General features: G+C 45.6%; 1 protein-coding gene across 1 annotated transcript in view; it reads right to left on the bottom strand.

Annotated features, from left to right (window-relative positions):
• The window catches only part of TMEM141 (transmembrane protein 141), a 79,813-nt gene that overhangs the window by 23,088 nt on the left and 36,852 nt on the right, over window positions 1-19,873 (bottom strand). The window lies entirely within an intron of this gene.

Genomic DNA, 19,873 nt, shown 5'->3' with positions numbered 1-19,873 from the left:
ACTGGTCTCGAAAAATTCCCCTGTAGGCCTCACTAGAGAGCAAATGTCTAAATTGCATATACATAAACAAATCTTTACTATCTAGATGATAAGTTTGTTGCAGCTCCAAAAAGGAGTACAAAAAAACTACTCTCCTGACACATCTGACCTTCAAGATGAGTCAACTCCTCTGACCCCAAGACTAAAACACGTTTAGGCCAATCCTCAATAAGGGGGGCCACAACAGAGAGTGGGGCACAACGTGGTATCCATTTACCCTAGAGCAATATGCGATACCAGTGGACCCAGACAGCCATGGAATTCAGTATAAACGATTCTGAATTCTCCACAGCCCGGAGAGTGCCAGGGCAGTCCAGAAAAGTTGCAAACAAGAGGCATTCTCTAATAAAGCCCCTCCAACCATACCCAAGACATAAGAGAAGCCAATCCCCATGCCAAAGATCTAAGTTGTACAGCCCAATAATAATGGTGTAAGTCCAGGACCCCAAGTCCACTCTCACTATGTCTCTGCGATGAAACCCACTTGGACACCTGGGGAGGCCTTCTCTTCTAGATATATTGAAAAAGTTTACACTGTAGATTACCAAGAACCTGTTTAGGAATGGGCACTGGGAGGGTCTGGCACAAATACAAAAACTTAGGTAACAGCATCATTTAACCAAGTATGGGTCAGATCATGCCACTGATCCAGAGCCAGAGAAAGCTCCTGGACTACCGCCTTATATTTATTTGTTACATTTGTATCCCACATTTTCCCACCTATTTGCAGGCTCAATGTGGCTTACATAATACCGGAGAGGCGTTTGCAGACTCCGGTGTGAACAAATACAATGTGATGTAGTGGTAAGATAAAGTTCATGTAGCACTGCATATTAAGGAATTGTGCAACGATAGAGTTGAGTTATGTTCATACGTACTTTAGTTTTGTTGTGTTGCAGAGATCAGGTATTTAAGTTGGATCGGTAGGGTATGCTTTTTTAAACAGACTGGTTTTTAGTGATTTCCGGAAGTTTAGGTGGTCGTACGTCATTTTCAAGGGTTTTGGTAGTGCATTCCACAGTTGCGTGCTTATGTAGGAGAAACTGGATGCATAGGTTGGAGCAACCTGAGCAAATATTAATTCCCAAATAATGGTTGTAATTTTTAGCCCACCCAAAAGGTGGGATGCTTTCAGTTAGTACACTCTACCGGCATCCAGGGTAATATTTAGAATCTCAGATTTGGCTGCATTCATTTTAAAACCCAACAAGATACCATACGCATTCAGAGTCTGAATTATGAGAGGTAAAGATGACTCAGGATTTGTCATAGACAGCAAAATATCATCCACAAAAACCAGAAATTTTGTACAACAACTAAGGGCTCCACTGTTAATGCAAACAATAATGGAGGCAGGCAGTATCCCTGATGAGTGCCCCTCCCCAAAGAAAATACTTCAGAGTAACTGCCATTCACCCTAATTCGAGCAGTAGGGGAAGCATATAATTCAGTGATCCAAGTTGTAAAACGAGAACCAAAGCCCATTACATCCAATACTGCCTTCATAAAAGACCACTCCACGTGGTCAAACGCCTTCTCGGAATGGGAACCCCGGACGTCGAGCATACCAGTTAAGCTGAGTAGCCTGCCGAACATTATCTCCCATTGTATGCTGGGGAATAAATCCACATTGATCTTCATGAATAAGATCTGATGTATGGACATTTAAACGTTTCACAAGAACACTGACCAGCAGTTTGACATCCAGATTGAGGAGAGAAATCGGCCTATAGGAGCAGAATTGTTTAGTGTTCTTTCCAGGTTTAGGCAAAATAGAAATGCCCGCCTCCATCATTGATGCAGGCAAGATATCACCTCCAATAACCCTATTAAAGACCTGGGCCAGCAATGGTGCCACAAGACCACGAAAAGTCTTATAAAAGTTTGCTGTGAACTAACCCTGAAGATTTACCTGGTTTCAAGGATTTAATAACAGAATTCACCTCCTTAACCTGAATGTCTTGATCTAAGAAATCCCGCTGAGCAGCAGAATGACAAGTAAGGGCTACTGCATTGCACTCGGGGAGGCCTATGTGATTGTGTCTGCTGCTGCTTCAGTTGAGAGGACAGAAATGTACAGGCCTTATTGCCCTCCTCAAAGTACATCTGCCATGCCCTATTCATATTGAACACAACGTCACCAGCCCAAAGCTTTCAAAGCCTGTCGTAGATCATGTATCTGATGCATCATGGCAGGAGTTGGATTCTGAGCACAATGTTGTTCTAATTGGGATAAATGGCATCGAACGTCTGTCTTGGCACTCTCTTTCCTACTTCAGCTTACTGGCCCACGTTATAAAGCGCCCCCTAAAAAAGGTTATCCCACAGTGTACCCAGAGCTACCTCTGAGGTGCAGTTCTCAGTAAGAAACAAGGGTATCTTTTTATTAAGGTCTTGCACTACACATTCTTCAACTAATAATGTCTCATTAAGACTCCAGAAGCAGAGCTTCTGGTCTGGACATGGACCCTTATATTGAATCCAGATCAAAGCATGGTCAGACCACATTATACTATCGATCTCCACCATCTCAACGTTAGGAAGAAAACAAGAAAAAACATAATTTTTTTTTAATTATCAATATTTTTTTATTGATGATTCAGCACAACCAACATAAATACAAAACATTGAGTTCCCTTCCATTAAGTTTAATAACATATGTATAAACATTTAACAATCCTCTCCCTCATCCATAGTTTTTCATTTATATAACCCCCCTCCCCACCTCCTTTCCCCATCCCCTCCCTGTCCCCCCTTTCCCCTTGTCCCCACCCGCTCCTTCCTAACATTCCCAGCCCCTGCTCAAGTTCAGTGATTAAGGATAATATTCAAATGAGACCATTCATCTGCTGATGGATTATACTTTCCCCAGCGGCGATCTGTCAGCTTTTCCATTGATGATACCACTCTTAGTTTCATTATCCAATTGTGTATGGTGGGACCCTCTTTCTGTTTCCAGTTCAAAGCTATGATAGTTTTTGCCGCCGAAAGCCCCATCCGTTTAATTCTACATTGCCATCTCTTCCCCTTCCTATTGCCCCAGCTTAGTAAACACCACTTGGGATCACAGGGGAACAATACTCCCAATGCCTTGGTGAGTAAGCATGTCACTTCTCCCCAGAATCCCTGCATTAGTGTGCATTCCCACCATATACGGTAGTATGTGCCCGTTGCCTTTCCACACCTCCAGCATATGTCCGAAGCTTCCAGATACATTACTTTTAACCTGTCTGGGGTATAGTACCATCGGCTTAGAATCATATAGGCATTCTCCTTTATTAGCACGCATACAGATGCCTTTTTAACCTCCACACACACTCTCTTCCAATCAGGGATGCTGAGTTCTGTTCCTAAAACTCATTCCCATGCTAACATGAAGGGCAGCTTAACCAAATCTCCCCCCCCCCCCTCTAAAATGCCGATACAACCTAGAGATCCCTTTCCCTCCAACATCTATCATCCCCCATAGGTTCTCAAATTTCTCCCCTTCCAAGGGATTTTCTTTTATCCACTTCTCTTTTATTATATAGTGCTTAATCTGAAGATAAGCAAATTGGTCCGCCTCTGGTAAATCATATTCTGTCTGAAGCTCTTCAAATTTTTTGAGTCCCCCCCCTCTCCCATTACTTCCCGAAACCGGATCAACCCTTTCTGTGCCCAAACCTTGAAGACCTTACCCTCTCAACCCGCTGGGAACCCAGGCTCTTGGGTGATCCAGGCATATGTTGATCTCTTCTGTGATTTCCTTAGTTTCCCTTTCAGGCTTCCCCAAAGCTCTAATAGATATAATACAAAGGGATTTAATGTCAAGCTCCTGTAACTGTCCACAGGGATTGAGGCCCACAATAGCCCATCTAATTTTCCCTCTTGTACAAAAATCTGTTCATCTTGTCACTGGGGATAAGTCCACCTTGCTCCATTCCCTAATCTGTTTTAGTTGTGCCGCCCAATAATACCAGAGCACGTTAGGCATGCCTCTTCCCCCTTGTTCCACCGCACTCCACATAATCTTTCGAGACAATCACGCTGGACGACCCTCCCATACGAACCCTCCCAGCTCCAACTGTATTTTACGTATCTCTCTTTTGGGGACCGGTATGGGCAGAGTCTGGAATAACAGCAGCAGTCTGGGCAGTATGTTCATTTTAATAGTAGCAATCCTACCCCACCATGACAGCCAACCTTTCTTCCATCTATTCATGTCCCACATATTGCTTTAAGTAATGGCACATAATTCAATAAATATAAATTCTCTAATTCTAATGGAATCCAAATCCCCAAGTAATGAAATTTTTTAGAGGCCATCCTAAAAGAAAATCCTTCCCCCATTTGCTGAATCTCCAGCTCCTTGGCCGTAACCCCCATTAATTCTGATTTGTCTATATTTTAAACCCCGATAGTTCCCCAAACCCCCTAAGTTCTTTGATAATTACGGGTAGCGTCCTGAGTGGGGACGCAACATAGAAAAAATATCATCGGCAAATAATGCCATTTTATGTTCTCGTCCTCCCATCATGGCCCCTTTGATTTCAGCTAGGGAGCTGATTCTTTGCGCTAGTGGTTCGATTGAGATGGCAAATAATAAGGGCGATAGTGGGCATCCCTGTCTTGTCCCCCTTTGGATGCTCAATTGCTCAGACCAACTCCCATTCACCTTAATCCTTGCCACCGGCAAGTTATACAGTCCTTTCACCCATCCTACAAACGCTCTCCCAAACCCCATTTCCCCCATGACCTCCCACAGATAGTCCCACTCCACCCTGTTGAAAGCCTTTTCTGTGTCTACTGTTAGTATCGTCAAAGAGTCACCCCTCCTTTGGGCTCCCCAGATTAGATTTAATGTTCATCTGATGTTATCTGCTACTTGTCTATGCTCTATGAACCCCAATTGGTCTTCATGTATTAAATGGGGCAAGATCTTCTTCAATCGGTTAGCCATGATCTTAGCTAATATCTTAACATCTGTATTCAGCAGGGATATCGGTCGGTAAGATCCGCAAGTCGTCGGGTCTCTCCCTGGTTTTAACAACACCAATATCCCTGCTTCGTACATACTGGTGGGGAGACCCCCCCTCCACAAAGCATGCATTCCCAATCCTCACCAATAGTGGTCCCAGCTCTTGGCTAAACAGTTTATAAAATTTAGCTGTGAAACCATCCAACCCCAGTGCTTTCCCCCCCCTTTAATCCCTTAATTACGTGTATTACTTCTTGTAATGTGATGGAAGCCTCCAGCTCCACCCTTTGCTGTTCCGTGACCCTCTGCATACCAAGTTCTTGTAGATATTCCCTTATCTCTTCCTTAGGAGTCCGAACACCCTTAGCATATAATTCTTTATAGTAGCGCACAAATTGTTCTTTAATCTCTGCATCCTGGTGAATCATTCTATCTCCCGTACTCTTAAGTTTAGTAATTGTATTCTTTATACATCTCTGGCGTAGGCTCCTTGATAACATGCTACTCGCCCGATTACTAAATTCAAAAAAACGTTGTTGCGTGAAACTCCTATGGTATTCCATCTTTGCCATTTGTATTTTCTGCAGTTCAGTTCTCCACTTCAACAATTCAGCAAAACTAGCAGGGTCTCCCCCCCCCCTTTGATGCTCCACCTCATAGCGGGCCAGGTTCTGACGTACTACTAACTTATGGGCCATCCTCTCTCTTTTAATCTGGGCCCCCCCTACTAATAAGGTGACCCCGTACAACCACTTTCAAGGCATCCCAAAGGGTCCCCTCTGTGACTTCTCCTTTATCATTAAATTCTAAATATTCCTTTATAACCGCCTGCAGCCCTTGGCACTCCTGCTCTCCCTCCAAAAGTGATTCATTAAGGCGCCAGGCTGTTCCCTTAGCCTTTGTACCCATTCCCCTCAATGTTATCCAAATAGGGACATAGTCTGAGGTGTGTATATTTTCAATTTCTGAATTGTGAATTTCCCCCCAAAAGGCACGGCTACACCAAATTGCGTCAATCCTTGTGTATGACTGCTGTGCATATGAATAGTGTGTGAAAGTTTTTTGCCCAGGATGCTGTAGTCTCCACACATCTATCAGATCAAGGTCTGTCATCAGCTTAAGGAGCTGCCCCCTGTTCCGGGTGCCCCCCTCCGTGCGTTCCTTAGAATGATCAATCCCTTCCACTGTAAAGTTAAAGTCGCTTCCCATAACCACCCTCTTTCCCACAAAGGCCGTTAAATCTTCCCTTATAGACTCAAAGTATCCCCCTTGCCCTAAGTTTGGGGCATATCCATTCACAAATGTGATGGGTATATTGCAGATCCTCCCTTTCAGTGCCATGCACCTCCCTGCCCCATCTTTGTATAGCGCTTCTTTTACAAATTGCAGACCATCTCTGACATAAATAATTAAGCCCCCTCCCCTTTTTCCACCTTTCGGATCCGCCACAGGGAAACCCTCCCCCAAACCCTTATTCAATATTAACGATATATCCTGTTGTCTAATATGTGTCTCTTGCAACATTTTATTTATTTATGTTAATTTATATACCGTATCTTATTGCAACTGCAAAACAGAACGGTTTACATATGTATAAAAACAACTAGTGTATACAAATAAACAAACATAGGAATTCCATTCATGACAGGAAAGCACAGCAAACCAGAATAAACTACATAATAAAATCAGTACAAATTAAAAATCTAATATACAGTTAGGCTACCCCTTTTTTTCCTTTTTCTTTTTGACCTCATCTCATTATGCTAAGTTCTGTTCTACATAGCTTATAAAGAAGAAGGTTTTCAAAAGTTTTCGGAAATGGAGATAGGATTTCTCTAATCTGATCTCCTTTGGAAGGCCATTCCAAAGGGAGGGTGACAAATAGAAAAAAGCTGATCTCCGTGTAGATTCCCATCTAGCCTTAGCAAGAGGGGGAATAACTAACCTGTTATCTGTTAGGGATCTAAGAGTTCGCATAGCGGTGTAGGGAATTGTTAAATTCGACAAGTAACTAGGATTTAATGTGTAAAAGGCTTTGTGAGTCAGAACAAGAGCCTTAAACTTTACTCTTGCTTCAACCGGGAGCCAATGCAGACGATGCAGTAAAGGTGTTACTCTGTCATCCCTCCGGGCCCTGCAGATCATACGTGCTGCTGTATTTTGAATTCTTTGTAATCGCTTTAAGTTGGCTTGAGTAATCCCAGCATATACAATGTTACAGTAGTCTAAACGTGAAGTAATATACGCAGATGTCAGTGTTTTGAGAGAGTCCTTTACTTACTGAATTTCTAACTGACCGAAGCTGCCTCAGATGAAAAAAAGATTTTTTCACTACATCGGATACTTGTTCCTCAAAAGTCAATGCGGAATCAATAATGACCCCGAGATATCTAAAGGACTTAACTGTTGGAATATTCTGACCAAATAGCATAGGTACCACAGAGGGATATGTGCCTTGCCCTACTATCCAAGATGTTATAGTCTTATCCGGGTTCAGTACCAACTGATATGTTGTCAACCAGTCTGCCACTTTATCCAGGCATATTTGAATTGGTGTAAGATCTATGTTTGATGGTCTAACATAATGAATAAGCAGAAAATTATCTGCATATGAATAAAAACTGATACCCATTGTTTGAATGAGGAGCGCCAGGGGACTGATGTATAGGTTAAACAGTAGTGGAGATAAAACCGAGCCCTGAGGAACTCCACATAATAGGTTGTATGATGTAGAACAAGATTGCTGCTGAACTACTTTAAATGAACGATCCATGAGAAAGGATATACATTACAACATTCCATTTCATCCTTCTCAATTCCTGAAAAATTTCTCTTCCTTGGGCTGTTTAATCCATTAACATTCCAAGATCCCACCCGAATTCCATCCAACCCCCCGCCCACCATCAACTGGCCCGTATTCCCTCCAGCCAGTTCTTACTCTGAAGAAGTGTGTCTTCGCCGGAGGCCCTCTTTGTAACTTTCATATCCCCTTCATAGCATTGTCTTCTGTAATTCCCCTTCCCCCCCACTTCTTATAAAATCCACAACCTTATAACCACATTTCAAACTTAACTCAGAACCATTCAGTAACCTGCTGAGACTTCTCAGCTCAATTTCTTCCTCCAATAGCTTCAGGTATCTGTCCCAAAATCCGATCAGGGTCACACTGTCTTGTTGCGGAGACCTTCTTGTAGCTCTGTCGACTGTCGTCCAGCTTGAAGCACTCTTACTGAAGCCCTCCTGTCTGGGTCTCGGTGATGCTCTCGGGTTAGCAGGCAGGTTGGTACATCCCATCTCTGCTAGGATTTTCCAGGAGCCTTCCGGTTTTTGTAGTCTCCTTGTTTTATCGCCTACGGAGACCTGTAGACCGAAGGGGTACAACCATCTTTATCTCAACCCCTCCTTCTGCAGATAGGAAGTCACCTCCTTAAAGTCCCTTCTCCTTTGGAGAGTCAGCTTTGCCAGATCTTGATAGACCTGTGGCTTACAGTTCTTCCATGTGATCTCACCTAGAGCCCTTGCTTTCTTCCAGATCATTTCTTTCACTGCAAATTCATGATAACACACAATGATGTCTCTAGGTGTATTCCCTCTCTGAGGGCCAAGGCTCCTATGCGCCCTTTCAATTTTTATATTCACAGAGCCACATTCTTCAGTTGTATCACTTCCACTCTGCAAAATGAAGGTGATGAGTTCCTTCTTTAAATAGCTCCTCTTCCGGTACACCTTTAATCCGTAGATTACACCTCCATGTTCTGTTTTCTAGGTCCTCAATCGCTCGCTCCAGGTCTGCCCGCAGTTGCTGTTCCGTTGCAAGGCCTGTTTGAAGTTTTCCAACCTCCTCTCCCATCGCCTCCACCTTCTCCTCCCTCAGCCACTCTCCCTCCGATCTCCTTCACCTCCGTGTGTAGCTCCGCCACTGCCGTCTGAATGCTCTTTCTGGTCGTGATAAGCTCTGATTTCGTCTCCTTGAACCAACAGGAGATGTCTCTTACATTTACCGCCATTTCGCCCGCTTCTGCAGTATCGGGGTCCATATCCGATTCCTCAGGCGCCATTTTCGCTCCACGCGTCAATGCTTCCTGGGCCCCACTCTGCCCCGCTCCTGGTTTCTCCGAGATATATTTATACTTTGACAGCTTTTTCCGAGCTGCCATCTCAACCAGCGTCGCGTTCTTACTGCACTTCAGTGAAATCAGCTGTTTATCTCAGGGGTTTGAGCTCATATATTCGGACTCCTGCGGAGCTCCAGTATTAAGCGGCCATTCACCAGCGCTGACGTCACTTCCTCCAAAACATAATCTTATACAGGAGGCATGAGAAGCCGAATAAAAAAAAATTGTTTACTTGTGCCATGAAAGTATCTCCAAGCATCCACTAATCCCATATTAGATAGCAAATCCTGTAAGGCTTTCCTATCCACCAACGTATACACCAACTGCGCTGTGGAATCCAATGTAGGGTGCAAAAGTCACATTAAAATCAACCCCCAAAATCCACAATCCCTCAGGCCACTGGAGAAGGGACTGCTTGAAATCTAAGTAAAACGCTCTCCAGGTATCATTTGAGGCATAGATGGTGACCAGATTATATAGGACCTCCTGAAGTTCAATTTGGAGAGCCAAAAAAACAGCCATTAGGATCAGATAAACATTGTTTTAATGGTCAGACGAAGGGAATGAGAAATTTACAAAAACTACCCCTTGTTTTTTAGAAGTTGGGTGAGAAGCAAAAAACTGAAATGGATATTGTTTATTACATATTGGGCACGGTGATGCTTTAATAGATGCGTCTCTTGCAAAACAACATATAGATGCAGAGGTCATAGTTAATTCCTTGAAAAGATATTGCCTCTTAAATGAGGAATTTAACCCTTTAACATTCAGAGAGACAACATTAAGATCACCCATTCACCATAGTAATTCCATACTATGTAAGCCGCACTGAGCCTGCTACCGAGCGGGAAAGAGCAGGGTATAAATGCAACAAATAAATAAATAAATAAGCACAGATGGTAGATAACTCCCCATTCTAAACCCCACCAGTGCTGTCCCAAATACACTCTACCAAAAAAATGGCTGCTAAACACAAACCCCACCCCAGACCCCTCTTCCCCTCCCAACCCCCACCACTCTTTAAGCCCCTCCACCCGTTCTCCCCTGAAACCTCCCCCCCTTCCAGCTCCATATTCCACTCACCCACAATACCACTCCCTCCAGGTATATCAAAAATAGTGAGAGAAAAAGTGAGGATACCACTCCCCTCCCCCCCCCCAAACACCACATCAAAACATGCAGAAGAGAAGTCCCTTCCAAAGATCCCGCTGTTCCACAGGATCATTCCAGGATAAAGCCTTCCCTTGCTGGAAGAAAATCAAGTCAGCATGGTGGGGCCCCCAGAAGGCCCGTTGCTGAGACTTGGCATTTTAGATGGCAGCTCTTACTATTGGGGACCCGCTGCCATCTAGGTCTGTCTTAGATTTCTTGTGTAGGACAAGGAACCACTTCTGCCACCTGATTCGAGGCATTTGGTGGAGTCCAGGGGCACTTTCCAGCCACTTTCCCTCCAGGCCCGCCCAGCCAACATCCTCGTACCAAGGGCGGGGCTGTCTGCCCTGCCCCGGGTGTCAGCAGGTGGGGGGGGTGCTCCACTGGCGCCGCAGTCCCCATCTGCCTACCAGCTCCGCCGACAGACGGCCCTCTTCTTCCCCTGCCACCCGGCACTTGACCCAGCCTTAAAAAAAAAAGTCGGTGAAGCGCCTCGCGTCTGCTCTACTGCAAAGCAAGCAAATCGCCTCATCATGTCGGCCGCTCCTTCACTGTGTCCTGCCCTCTCATGTAACTTCCTATTTCCGCGAGGGCGGGACACAGTGAAGGAACGGCCAACGCGATGAGGCGATTTGCTTGCTTGACAGCAGAGCAGAGCAGACGCAAGGCGCTTCACCAACTTTTTTTTTAAAAGGCTGGGTCAGGTGCCGGGTGGCAGGGGAAGAAGAGGGTCGTCTGTCCGTCGACGGAGCTGGTAGGCAGCTGGGGACTGGGTCAGGGAGGGGGGCTCAGATGGGAGAAGGGGACTGGGTCTGGGTGGGGTGGGCTCAGATGGGAGAAGGGGGCAGGAGGGAGAATGGGGCCATGCCTGGGGCAGGTGGGAGAATGGGTCTGGGGCTGAAAAGGGGAGCCCTAATGCAAGCCATATGGATGAAGTGAACTGGGGGCTGAAAAGGAGGGTAGGTGGGATAAGGGGGCTAATACTGGAACTGGGGGCTGAAAAGGGGCAGGGGCTGAAAATCGGGACTGGTGGGAGAAAAGAGCTGGGGCTGAAACTGGGGACTGGTGGGATAGTGGGCTGAAACTGGGGGCTGAAAAGGAGGGGCAGGTGGGAGATGTTGGCTGGGGCAGGAACTAGGGGCAGGTGGGATAATGGGGCTGGAACTGGGGGCCGAAAAGAAGGGGCAGCAAGAGGGAGGGCAGACCCTGGATGGATGGGAGAGGGAGGGCAAATGGTGGATTGAAGGGGCAGAGAGAAAGAGCAGACAGTGGATGGAAGGGATGGCAGAGAGGGCAGACACTGGATGGCAGAGAGAGAGCGAAGACAGATGCTGGATGGAAGGAAGACAGTGAAAAGAAGATGAGGAAAGCAGAAACCAGAGACAACAAACTGTAAATAAAATATATATATTTTCATGTTTTTTGCTTTAGGATAAAGTAGTATTGTAGGTGTGTTAATAATTGTTTATAAATAGAACATGTAAATAAGGTAATCTTTTTATTGGACTAATTTTAATACATTTTGACTAACATTCGGAGAACAAAACCCCCTTCCTCAGCTCAGGATAGGATACTGTAACAGCACTATACTGTATTGACCCGAGGGCGGAGGTTTTGGCCTCTGAAAGCTAAATGTATTAGTCCAATAAAATGGTATTATTTTATTTTCTATATTTGTTTTATTTCTATTTGTTAATTTGTAAAGTGGTGATTGGTATTTGTTAGTTTTTTTCAAATTTACATCTGCTGTCTTTATATTTTGCACAGTACTAGGGGACATTTTCTGTTTTTGTGGCGTTGCATTGTACGCAGAGTCTGGCATCTTGGAGGTTCAGTTTAATTTTTGTCTAAATAGAAAGTTTATGATTACGTATTCTATAGTGGATTAGGGTGTATCTGTGTTTGTGAAAAAGACATGGCTTTCAGTTGGCATTGACTGTGCAGGATCGACGATCTGTACTATTCTGTCTGGTTTCGTTTTACAATAGGTGAACTGATGTTCTAGTGCTCACTGTAGTGTTTAAGATGCTTTCCTTTTCCTTGTGTGACTTGTAGAAATGACTGCTTATGATATGGTAGAATTGCACTATAGGTCCTGAGTGTTTTGTATTCTTGGTATGCCTAGTACTGGATTTTGGAGAGGGGTGTTAAAAAATGACCAGCCTTGGTGTCAACTACCCTAGGTATGCCACTGCTTTGATTACTGTTGCTGCCTTTTCTCCTGCGGCTAATGCCAAACTATGGGGGAGGGGGAAGGGCAGGGTTGATGCTGGGCTACAGTTCCAGGCTGGAGATTTTGGGACAGTCCTGCATTTCTGACCACCCCATTGTTATGGGACTTGCAGCACTGATTTCCATGGGCAGAATCAGGCACTGCAAATCCCAGGCTAATTTGGGTTATAAAGTTTAAATCAGGACTGCACAAAATCTCAAGCCTGGAACTGGGTAATTTGCCATCTCTATGATTTCTAATTATTTGTGTTTTATTCTGCAATTTGTAAGGGGTGGTCTGTGTTCTTGGCATCTCTGTGATTTCTAATTTTTTGTCTTTTATTCTGCAGTTGGTAAGGGGTGGTCTGTGTTCTGCATTTGACCGATGTAAAAGATTCTGTGTGCATGTTGTTTGTGTGGGGATCTATATGAGTCTGACTTCTCTGGCTTTTTAAATGGGAATGTCAGTTTCAGAATTTACCTGTTTTATGAATACCACTTAATCAGGCATTTGCATTTCTTACAAAGCAAAGTTTGAAGGATATGTGCCATTGACATGTTTGCCTTATAGCAGTCATATTTGGTCAAGTTTAAGATATGGGATAAAATCACTATATTTAAAAATGTTGGTGCTCTATGAACCAGGTATGTGGTTTGTGTTAATGCAGGAGAGCTGTTGCACAGACTGTTTACTTAGAAATCCATCATCAAGTGCACTCTAAGGCATTATTAAAGAGTATCTCAAGAAACACTACTTACACCTAGTGCCCACCCATATTAGCTCTGGGCCCACCCAAAATGTCAGGTCTGGCTACGCCACTGTGGTGGACAAAGCTTCATTACCTCCTCCCAGAGAACGAATCCTATATAGCTGACCATCATGGGTGAACCTGCCAAGTAGGAAAATTTGGTAAGATCAAACCCCCTCATTGCGGAAGTCATATAGATCAGCACAGTGAATTCAGAAGGGAAGTCCAATACTCTCAAAGTATTCTAAAATCCCAGGATAGCTGTAATAATTTAGCGATTGGGTTGAGGGGTTGAAGAACTGCAGGCTCAAGCGGCCATCTGTGTTGGTGAGTCACTTCCTCAAAATCATTCATATATATTCAGAGTTCTATGGCAATCATTTTAGAAGGCCTATTCACGTTTGAAACATGAATAAACCAGAACTTAAGATATTTATTTTGCATAAACATCTAGGTTTCCATTTTTCAAAGTTGGGATATGCACATCAAAAACACGAGTGTGTGCAAATGGCAAGGGGGTGTGGTCTAAGCATGCTTTGGACAGTACTAGAGCATGCCTAGAAGATACATGTTAATCCAAAATGTCAATGTCCTAGCAGATGTAAATCTTAACGTCAATCTGTTACCAAGCATGTTTAGGTTTTGGCAAACTGCTCTGATTGAGCAGCACTCTACTGGAGGGACAAGGGGAGGTTGCTTCATTAATCCCCCAGTGGTTTTTATTCCCCCCAAAAGCCAAACTGCAAAAGGGATACTGGCCTCTGACAGTGTGAAGAACATACACGTGTATCTAAAATAACAAAGATAAATGTGTATGTGCTGGCAAATACAGATTTATGTGGCAATTCTGGTTATCAATCCACACAAACCCAGCACATAAATATTTCTTATGTATTTCAGAACAGGCACTATGTTGGCAAATTCTGCTCTGAAATATGAGTAAAACTTGAGATGTCCTGATCTGGGTGTCTCATTTCTGACTTCTACTTGTACGTCCTTTCTAAAACAGGGCTACACAAGTATAAGTCAGCAATGCTGAACAAATAAATGGCCGCTGAGCTGTACATATAGTTGTGATAAATCACATGTACTGGCATTCACAACTCCCACTGCATAGTAAAAAGGGGATGGTGTGTACTCACATGTAGTGATGACAAATTATATATCACTTGTGACCAGTGGTGTTCTGGTAAATGTTTAACAACAGACTGTCTCCCCGGTCCACCTCTGTGCCCCTCGTCAACCTTTATGCCCCCCCCCCCCAATTTGCAGAGCTAGCTATAGCCGGGGAAAGAGCCGGGGGGGGGGGGGGCAATGCATTACTCCAGGAAAAAAATTTAAATGATCCCAGGTTCCAATCTAATTCATGTTTAATGTGGGATAAAATGCCATACATAAGTAAATAAATATAAACTTTTAATGTTGAGCACCTGATTCTCAAAGTGGACATATTCCAAACAGTACAATGAAAATAAAATTATTTTTTCTACCTTTGTTGTCTGGTGACTTTGTTTTTCTGATCATGCTGGCCAGTATCCGATTCTGCTGCTATCTGTCCTCTTAACTCCATTTCCAGGGCTTGCTTTCCATTTATTTCTTTACTTTCCACCTCTCTTCTTCATTTCTTGCCCTACATCCGTAAGTAAAAGCTGGGTCCTCCACAGACTTGACTGTCCAGTGGATCCAGCTTCTGCCTATTTTCTTCATCCATGTGCAGTTTTTCTCTTCTTCCTTTTCCCTCATCTCATCTCCTTCCATGTCCAGCATTTCTTCTCTCTCCCTTCCCTCTCCTCCACCCATGTCCAGCAACCTTCCTCTCCCCTGCCCTCCCCTCCATCCACCCATGTCCAATAACCCTCCTCTCCCCCTGCCTTCCCCTCCATCCACCCATGTCCAGCAACTCTCCTCTTCCCTGCCCTTCCTCCATCGATATCCAGCAACTCTCCTCTCCCTTGCCTCCCTCCGTCCATCCATACCCAGCAACTCTCCTCTCCTCTGCCTCCCTCCATCCATCCATACCCAGCGATTCTCTTCTCTCCCCTGCCCCCCTCCAGCTACCCATACCCAGCAATTCTCTTCTCTCCCCTGCTCCCCCCTCCAGCCACCCATACCCATCGATTTTCTTCTCTCCCCTGCTCCCCCCCTCCAGCCACCCATACCCAGCGATTTTCTATCTTAATACCATGGAACCCAATGGGTTAAATTCACGGATAGAATGGAGTCACTTTTTGTGACTGACATCTTAAGGCGTCCGACGTCAGAAGCAGGGAGGGTTTAAAAGCAGCTGAGTTCAAACATTCAATGTTGCCGGTTAACCAAGCAGGAGGCGCCATTGTTCAATATAAGAAGTGTGATTGGTTGTGAGTACAGCCGGGATGGACTTGACAAGTACAGTTCGAATTACTTATTTTTCCACAGCTGTTCCCCACACGGACCCTGATGCAGATAGAGCTTGTAATGAGCACAGTGAAACGCTGGCCATTGTCGGTTGGGGACAAGGAAGCTGTGGCAACTGTGTATACTAAAGACCGTCATAAAGCTAAGTAGCTCACCATTTATCTTCTTTTTGATTTATATATATGAAGAGTTGGTCGACACATAGCAGCAACCTACACCAGGAATATAAAGGATTAATGAAGAGGTTTTTCAGTACCATTTCTCCTGGGTGTTTCATTTGAGACTTTGGGTTGTTTTTTTGCCCATGATGAGAAGTGGATCCTCTTAATACCGAGTGATTGGTCAACGGGATCGACTGTTGCTTGTGTGATCGTTTTTCATCCAGGCACCTTGAGGCTTTCCCCCCCCATTAGTCACAAGTGATATATAATTTGTTATCACTACGCGTGAGTAAACACCATCCCCTTCTTACTATGTAGTGGGAGTTGCAAGTGCCAGTACATGTGATTTATAGCCACTTCCACCACCACCTTATAATACATATAGTTCTGATATTCAGGCACTCTAACTAGAGCTAAGTGGTTTTACTTAAGACAGCCCTTTTGCTGGATGGAATGCCCTCATTCTGCTCTGCTACCATATGGACGATAAGAATTTTCAGTGGTACTATATCTATGGTACTGCTGAAAATTCACAGATAGGGCACTTAATTTCAGCTCTATGCATCCTTGGACAGCTATGTCTCTCACTACCAGTGCCAAGAGAACATATTGACAAGCATCTATCCCACAGTTCCTAGCAGATGCCAAAGTGGCACAAGAAACTGAGCAGATGGGAGCAGTGAATGTTCATGTCATAGGGGAAAGGGAAATGGGACTTGATATATCACCTCCCTTTTTTTTTTTTTTTCTACTACATTCAAAGCGGTTTACATAGTATATACAGGTACTTATTTGTACCTGGGGCAATGGAGGATTACGTGACACCATGGGCGTAGTTTGGGGGGGCGAGGGGGGCATTGCCCCCCCCAAACGCAGGGCCAGCGCAGCGCTGAAGGCAGCTCTCCCTCCGTCCCGCCCTCAACTCCACGACCGTCAGCCCTCCTCTCCGTTCCTTTCCCCCCACGGCGCGTTTAACCTTTTATTTTTAGTGGCGGCGACGGCAGTAAAGAAGAAAGCACTGCGGGCTCGCCTCCAGCTTCTCCCTTCCCTCACACAGTGTCCCGCCCTCGCGGAAACAGGAAATGCATCATCGCAGAAGGCGGGACACTGTGTGTGGGAAGGGAGAAGCTGGAGGCGAGCCCGCAGTGCTTCTTTACTGCCATCGCTGCCACTGAAAATAAAAAGCTTAAATGCACCGGGATGGGGGAAAGGAACGGAGGAGGGCTGTCGGGGAGCTGACGGAGGGCAGGGAAAATCGCTGGACATGGATGGGAGGGTAGGGCAAGGGGAGAGGAGATCGCTGGACATGGAGAGGAGGGGAGGGCAGGGGGAGAGAAGAGATCGCTGAACATAGAGAGGAGGGGAGGGCAGGGGGAGAGAAGAGATCACTGGACATGGAGAGGAGGGCAGGGGAGAGAAGAGATCGCTGGACAAGGAGAGGAGGGGAGAGCAGGGGAAGAGAAGAGATTGGTGGACATGGAGAGGAGAGGAGGGCAGGGGGAGAGAAGAGATCGCTGGACGAGGAGAGGAGGGCAGGGGGAGAGAGGAGAATTGCTGGACATGGATGGATGAATGAGGGCAGGGGAGAGAGGAATTTTGCTGGATATGGGTGGATGGAGGAGCAGGGGAGAATGGAAAGTTACTGGGCATGGATGGATGAATAGGGGCAGGGGAGAGAAGAATTTTGCTGGATATGGGTGGATGGAGCTAGTTTGTGGGTTTGCTGTGCTTTCCTGTAATGATTGGAGTTCTAATGTTTGTCCAATTTGTACTTATTGTATTGCTTCTTTTTATAAATTGTAAACCGTTCTGTCTTGCAGTAGCAATAAGATACGGTATATAAATTGACGTAAATAAATAAATAAAAAAATAAAAAATGGAGGAGAGGGCAGGGGAGAGAGGAGAATTGCTGGACATGGATGGATGAATTGGGGCAGGGGAGTGAGGAATTTTGTTGGATATGGGTGGATGGAGTAGAGGGCAGGGGAGAGAGGAGAATTGCTGGACATGGATGGATGGATGAATGGAGGGGGCAGGGGAGAGTAAATTTACTGGATATGGGTGGATGGAGGAGAGGGCAGGGGAGAATGGAGAGTTGCTGAACATGGATGGATGGAGGGGAGGGAAGTCAGGAAGGAGATGCACATGGATGGATGGGAGGGAAGAGAGGAGAAATGCTGAACATGGATGGAGTGGAGGGCAGTTAAGAGAGGAGAAATGTTGGACAAGGATGGAGGGAAGGAAAGACAAAGGAAGGAGATGCACAAGGATGGAGGGGAAGGGAGAGAGGAGAAATGCTGGACATGGATGGAGGGGAGGGAAGACAGATGAAGTAGATGCACATGGATGGATGGAGGGAAGGGGAGAGAGGAGAAATGCTAGATATGGATGGAGGGGAAACTGCTGAATTTAAGGGCTGCATCGGAACACTTTGAGGGCAGATGCTGAAACTCGAGGAACAATAGGCTACAGATGGTAGACAGGACGCATAAGGACATAGGAGGATGGTGGACATGGTGAAAGAAAAAAGGTAAAAATTATGTATCATACCTGGATAATTTTCTTTCCATTAATCATAGCTGATCAATCCATAGACTGGTGGGGTTGTGTCCATCTACCAGCAGGTGGAGGTAGAGAGTAATCCTTTTGCCTCCCTATATGTGGTCATGTGCTGCCGGAAACTCCTTAGTATGTCGATATCAAAGCTCCATCCGCAGGACTCAGCACTTAGAGAATTACACCCACAAAGGGACACTCTGCCCAGCTCACCACCGCCGAAACGGGGGAGGGGAATTAACCCAGCTCATCCCCACACAAGTGGGGGAGGGGAATCCGTCCAGCTCATCCCCGTGGAGCGGGGGAGGGACACCACCCCGCCGATGCGGAGGGATCTGGCTTATCCTGCAACCGCAACCGCGGGAGGAGCTGACTGACCCTAACACCGCCGAAGCGGGAGGGGTACAAAGCTGCCCTACAGCTGCACGAAGCGGGAGGGAGCGCCAACAGAATTTAGATCTCAATCCAGCCCCGAAAAACGGAGGGGAGAGGAATGCAGCAGCTCACTGTAACACAAAATCGTCTCAACTCCTGAAGAATCCAATTGAAAAAACTTGAACACGAAGTCCTCCTGAACAGGAACTGAAGACTAAATTTGAACCTGAAATGCAACCAGAATAAAAACAGTACAGATATCTGGGAGGGGCTATGGATTGATCAGCTATGATTAATGGAAAGAAAATTATCAGGTATGATACATAATTTTACCTTCCATATCATCATGCTGATCAATCCATAGACTGGTGGGATGTACCGAAGCAGTACTCACCCAGGGCGGGACATAGAAATCCCTGACCGCAACACTGAAGCTCCAAACCGGGCCTCCGCCCGAGCAGCCACAGTCAAGCGGTAATGCCTGGAGAAGGTATGAGCCGATGCCCAAGTTGCCGCCTTACAAATCTCTTCCAAGGAGATGGACCCGGCCTCTGCCATCGAGGCCGCCTGAGCTCTAGTGGAGTGAGCCTTCAGCCGGATAGGCGGCACCTTCCCCGTGGCCACATAAGCCGCTGCAATGGCTTCCTTGACCCATCTTGCCACTGTAGTCTTAGCAGCCTGCAGACCCTTACAAGGACCTGCAAACAGGACAAACAGATGATCCGACTTCCGGAAATCATTGGTCACTTCCAAGTATCTGATGATGACTCGTCTCACATCTAGATATTTGAGAGCAGAGTACTCCTCTGGATAGTCCTCCCTACGAAAGGAGGGTAGACAGAGCTGCTGAGTCACATGGAAGCGAGAAACAATCTTGGGCAGGAAGGAAGGCACTGTGCGAATAGACACTCCTGCCTCAGTGAACTGCAGAAAGGGCTCTCGACAAGATAGCGCCTGGAGCTCGGAAACTCTTCTGGCTGAAGTGATAGCCACCAAAAAGACTGCTTTCAACGTCAGGTCTTTCAGAGATGCCCTCGACAAGGGTTCAAAAGGCGGCTTCTGCAAGGCTCTTAGCACCAGATTGAGATTCCACGCAGGTACCACTGAGTGCAGCGGAGGGCGCAGGTGATTAACTCCCTTGAGAAAGCGCACCACATCTGG

This window comes from Microcaecilia unicolor, chromosome 6 (genome assembly GCF_901765095.1).
Source record: "Microcaecilia unicolor chromosome 6, aMicUni1.1, whole genome shotgun sequence".
Taxonomy (NCBI): Eukaryota; Metazoa; Chordata; class Amphibia; order Gymnophiona; family Siphonopidae; genus Microcaecilia; species Microcaecilia unicolor.
This window is presented reverse-complemented; position numbering and strand designations above follow the sequence as displayed.